The 6000-nt window shown below is 37.9% G+C and overlaps 1 protein-coding gene across 2 annotated transcripts in view; it reads right to left on the reverse strand.

Moving 5' to 3' along the window:
* The window catches only part of LOC141434341 (uncharacterized), a 46400-nt gene that overhangs the window by 23395 nt on the left and 17005 nt on the right, over nt 1–6000 (reverse strand). The window lies entirely within an intron of this gene.

Raw genomic sequence — 6000 nt, forward strand, 5'->3', positions numbered from 1 at the left:
AATTAAATGTTATGATATATTTTGAGAAAAAGTTTAGTCTATTTCAGAATTATTCATCATTTTTGAGAAAAACTATATATTAGTCTCGGCTGGAATAGCAATTGCTGGCTTCGTATTAGTTAAACTCGCAAGCTCGTCCGTTTAATACTCATACTCAGCCAGCAATTGACAACTTCCAGGCCACGACAATAATCTACTATTATCTACATCTATTATATTATTATATTAAGGGGCTGTTTCACCATCTCTGTTTGTTTTGTTCGAATAGACGGAGACGGCATCACATTTAACCGTCAGTTAAGACTAATCCCCTTAATCTTCTATCATGTGTTCAAGAACCATTGAGAATGACCTGTATTGCAACCAGATCTATGTCTGCCCCACGAGCTCCTGCACCCTATGATAAAGCTGCGCCACCGCTCCGGTACGGAAATATTCATTACGATATCGATTGCAGTATCGTAATGTGAACATTACCTACGATACGATACGATTGATCATGTCAGTGTCGATGTTGATTTCGGTGTCGTAATGACCATTACGATACTACCGTGTTCATAATAGAATCCAATGTCGTAATGCTGGTAATTATCTATGGTTTTTAAACGCATAATGAAAGAAAGAAAGAAAGAAAAAGTTTATTCGGCTATATACATTAACTTGTAGGTAGCATATATCAGGTACATAACTTAATGTTTAAGTAAAGAAAACTTATAGCTAGCCGAAAGGGCTGGCAGCTCAGCAATGCTGACGTACGGAACCACAGCGCTGATTTTCAGCTGCAGCCAAATAAAGAAGAAAAAAAAAGAAAAATGGTGCATGCCTACGAGTATTTGACACCTTGAAAATATGTTATACATTATGTGCAGTCTGACGGAGATTCTGCAAATGGATAAGTTAGCCTTTGTACATTACCTGTCCAATAAAAAACTTTAACACTCGTTTTACACATAGATTTTTCTGTTACCTTGGCAGTTTTCTGTACAAGAGAATAGAGTAAATTCGGCATTAAATATTTATCCCTTGGCAAAATTATCCTGCAAAAATACTGTTAAAAACTGGCTCCTCACGCTTGATTACAGTACAACTGAAAAACTTTTGTTTCCAATTGTATAATTTATTCCATAAACAAACCAATAGAGTACGCACACACACACACACACACACACACACACACACACACACACGCCACACACACACACACACACACACACACACACAACACACACATACACACACACACACACACACACACACACACAAACACTTTTTTATTATTATTATTTTTGTACTTACTTTTTAATTTGTTTTTTATTTGTATACTTCACATGTTAAATAATTCTCCTAAGTCCTAAGTATAGCATAACCTCTGTAGCTGCAGACATCTGGGGTTCGGAGGCCTGGTGATCTGACATAAAGGTTTCCCCTAGTTCAGGCACCAGTCTCCACCGCACAAGTCTTGTATCTAATTGCAACTGTAATGTGTAAATTTACCGATTGTATTACTGGAATGTGGTGGAGTAAATAAACGATTTATTATTATTATTATTATTATTATGGAGGATTTTAATGTATGGGTGTATTGTGGGTGAGAACGTGAAGTACATCCTTATTTATATTAATTGTGCTTGATAGTATAACTTATGTTAAGTTTTTTAATTTACAAACATTTTTATTATTTTCAGTATTTTCTGTTTAACCTTTTACCTTTAAGGATTGTTTTTTTGGTGGCAATAAAGATTTTTGAATTTGAATATTGATTTTGAATTTGAGTACTACCTATGCCCATTCTAGCAAAAGATGTTTTAAATCGATGCAACGTACATTATTATTTTTAATGTTAGCAGAGCCCCTCGTCTAAGCTATATTTTATGTACGAAGGGTGTATTTTAGATGGTTACTGACATAGACAGACAGACACAAAAACAGATTTTCTATTAGTTGTGCTATAAGAGCTACCTTCATATCAAATTTTAAGTTTCCAGAGCAAGGTTGGTTGGTTGTGCTAGAGCTACCTTCATATCAAATGTTAAGTTTCCAGAGCAAGTGGAAGTACCCTATAGGGTTTTTCGATTAGGGACCTTTTAAATGCTCTGACTTAGAAGTTAGATATTTTTACGGCTTCAAGGGGTATCAGACCTGAGTATTTGATATTAATTTTAGCTTGATACCTTTACGCGTTCATGACAAAAATAAATTGTCTTTACGTACGTACAGACAGACAACAGAATGATCTTGTTTGTAAGGTTCCATTTTTTCTTTTTAAGTACGAAACCTTAAAAAAGAAACATATTTAAAACCCAGGAGCTACGTACCTACATGCTTTACCATTTTTAATACTCCGATAAACAGCATTAGATATTTAGTCGTGCTTATTAGGTTTACCAATTTATTCTTAACTCCAGTTAAGTCCTTCCAGACTACTGATGTTAAAATTTGCAATAACTGTAATCGGTGTGAAATTGTGTAAATTAAACATACCTTATACTACACCCCAGAAATTAAACTATTAGCACTTTTATTTTTTACCCATCATTTTGACCTTAAGCCGAACAATATTAGGCTCTCCAAAACTTACCCTCAACATTCGTATAACTTTACTTACCCGCTTTCAACATGAGTTAACAAAAGCCTAAAGGATCATTAAATCGAAGTAAATTGCTAACCTAAAGGGATAAGACAAAAAGTTGACGGCTTTTTGTTCAAGAATAACCCGATGAGTTAAACAAAATAAATAGAGGTTCGACAAGACAACGTCCTTTATTAGACGTTGTGTAAGTAGAATGTTTCCGTTCATTTTACATTGAGGATTATGCACTTGAGGACTAGAATACAATGGCTTTGTTCGAAATATTGGCTGTAATTATACTAACTTGCTACTATACTCAGCTTCCAAGTTTAGCTTTTTGTTACGGAACTAATTAGTTTTGGCTCAGTGTTTGGATAAATAATTTGAGGATATTAAGCAGGTATGCGTGGATGTAAAGATTATACACCGATACAAACGCGACTGAGGATAAAGCAGAAGAAATACTTAACTGTACAGATTGGTTTTGTGTAAAATCACGTCACTGGATTAATAATTAATAAAGTCGCTCTGAATTCCATAATTATTATACCTGTTATATCTACATAACAACATCTCCATTTCTTCCGTGGATGTCGTGAGAGGCGACTGCGAGGATATAGGTTAAGGTATACCGTAGGCGACAGGCTAGCAATCTGTCACTATTGTACCGTTTTCGTTAAACTTAAAACCCAAATTTGAGTGTCCGAAGCGGTAACGTTTGTGTTCTTTGCCTACCCCATTTGGGAATACAGGCATGATGTTTGTGTGTGTGTGTTATATACATTTTAAAATCAAATAACCACAATGAATGAATTCATTTAACGTCATACATCAATATTTAATAATCTAACGTGCGTGTAAGTGCGTATGCCAAAAACGATCGCATAAAAAAACGCTTTTGTATGAAACTGTCTTTAGGGATATACGTATATTTATGTCAACAAACAAAGTATCACGTGCTAGCACGAAATTAATTTTACCATAGTAATCATAGAAATCGATATGCTTGCACTGTTGTGTTTCGGCGTGGAGAGTAAGACAGCGTGAACTTACTGGCACCTGAGGTATCCCATCTTAGGCCTCTAGGTTGGCAACGCATCTGCAATCCCCTGGTGTTGCAGGTGTCTATGGGCGGTGGTGATCTCTTACCATCACGATACCCACTTGCTCGTTTGCCATTCAGTAGAATAAAAAAAAATGATCAGCTTAAAAGTGTTTATTTCCTACCTCTATAAATAAATGAATATCACGGGACACTTGACCGAGTCCCAAAGTAAACAAAGCTTGTTTTATGGGTCCTATTTAGGCAACATACTTGCTCATTTAGCGTGTTGGTCATTTGACGTACCTATTGGTCATTTCGCGATTGGTCATCTTACGTATTGATCATTTATTTGGCGTATTGCTTTTCACGTATTGGTCATTTGGCGTGTCGGTCATTTGGCGTGTCGGTCATTTGGCGTGTTGGTCATTTGGCGCGTTGGTCATTTTGCGATTAGTCATTTCACGTACTGGTCATTTGGCGTGTTGGTCATTTAGCGTGTTGATCACTTCGCGATTGGTCATTTTGCGTATTCATGATGTTATTTTCATTGGTCATTATGCGTATTGGTCAATGTGCGCCTAAAGGCGATAAGGAAACATAATAGATAGAGACATACTTTAATACACATATTAAACACCCAAGAGAACAAACCTTCCAATTTTTAAAAACGCACTTTTGGCACCTTGTATATTAATCGACAGTGCAATTCGCTTTATTGCTCTTCCGCTGCCTCAAACTCAATACCAAATGGCCCCCTAGACTCCCATCTCTTTCACTGTCGCATCTGTAGCAGGGGTCATGATCATCCGTTTATTACAGGACATAAACCTGTTGAAACAATTTCCACGGATCCCTTTCGGAGTCATATATCACATTCCGTTCAGGCGGATGTCATAAACAAAATAGGAATACCATGTCGAGCCGGCTATTACCACTCTGGTCTGCAATCTGGGCTCATACGGCTTCTATAAATTACAGCTCTGGGTAATTTCCATGTAGTCACGGCCTTATTAAGATGTATGATGTAGTAGGCTGTAGGCACTTTTTGTGAAAGAAAATATTAATACCAGGGTATGACAAATGCCCGTGGAACCCTAACTGGGATGAAACTCTCTCTTGAGGCACAAATATATGTGTTACACCGGATGCTGTATATACGCATCGTAGCTAAAAATATCTTAAAGTTCTAAAATTCCGAAAAAAAAATATGTATATTCGTGATGATCACGTGTCAGTTGTAATAGGTGTTTTTGTGTATGTAAATCGCTGGTGCTATGAATTTGTTAATTAGTGTAACATGATTCAATTTTTTCAAAGCTGTTGAGCAATGCGATGTGACTATGACTTTACTACGAAAAGGTTCCACAGTGATTCACGATTCAGTTGGTTCGAGTGTACGTTAAACAGAGCCCGTAGTCAGCTCCGCTGGCACTTGAAGGTGGGCAAAATTGACATCGAAGCTACCGCTACCAAAGCACCCGTATTGTTTACGAAAGGACATACAACGAATTCGTCATCGTAATCTTCAGGTAGCCGTAGTAGTATCCAGTCGCCACCACCAGTCGTGGACGCTACCGTCAGCTCCTGCCGACACCCATAAAGGTCAGAGCGGCGAATACTGGTCTCATACCTCTAAGGCCTTTATTGCGGTGGGAAAATGCGTTACGCATACGATACGACGCGGGAGTTATGTGGGACCCCCCCCCCCCCGTAATCTCCCTCCACAAGTGGAACGAGGAGGTACGAGACGGAGAACGAGTGGACACCAGACACCCGCCAGCCGCCCCAGCCTTAGCCCAGCCACCAAGAGGGGATAGAGAATACTCAAAACCCCCCGAATAACTCTAAGGCCTAACCCAACCTTTACTTGGAATTTACCCCCGAAAATTGAACCGCCGCGAACAAGTTTCAAATTTAAAACTATTTTGTTGTTACTAGTTAAACGCCCAATGCTCAATTGCTCAATGAAATCTAAGTTTTTTTTTTGAAATACGAAAAAGTTTTCAAAACCGGCCCAAAGCTATCTAAGCCTCGGTTAATGAGACAATACATGAAATCGTAATATATTAACCTTGAACTAAATATCTCTAATAGACAATTTTGTGAAGACAATTTCGTGTGTCAATTTTTAACCTCCTCACCGCCCCAGAAGAAACGAAGTGACGTGCTCTGTCAGAGAAACCAGCCACAAATCAACTTGTTTTTTAATTCCATTGCAGAAAGATTCATTTTGAGTTTAATGTTGGTCATGTTTAGATGACCGTGGCGTATAAGGCATTCCATTGGCTGTTACGAATGGATGACTGGCGGTGAAGAGGTAAAGTCATCCAAGTCCAACACAGTAGCTAGTAGATTGATTGATTGAGGGTTGACTTTTGTTTCTTTG

The sequence above is a fragment of the Choristoneura fumiferana genome, chromosome 13, assembly GCF_025370935.1.
Source record: "Choristoneura fumiferana chromosome 13, NRCan_CFum_1, whole genome shotgun sequence".
Classification (NCBI taxonomy): Eukaryota; Metazoa; Arthropoda; class Insecta; order Lepidoptera; family Tortricidae; genus Choristoneura; species Choristoneura fumiferana.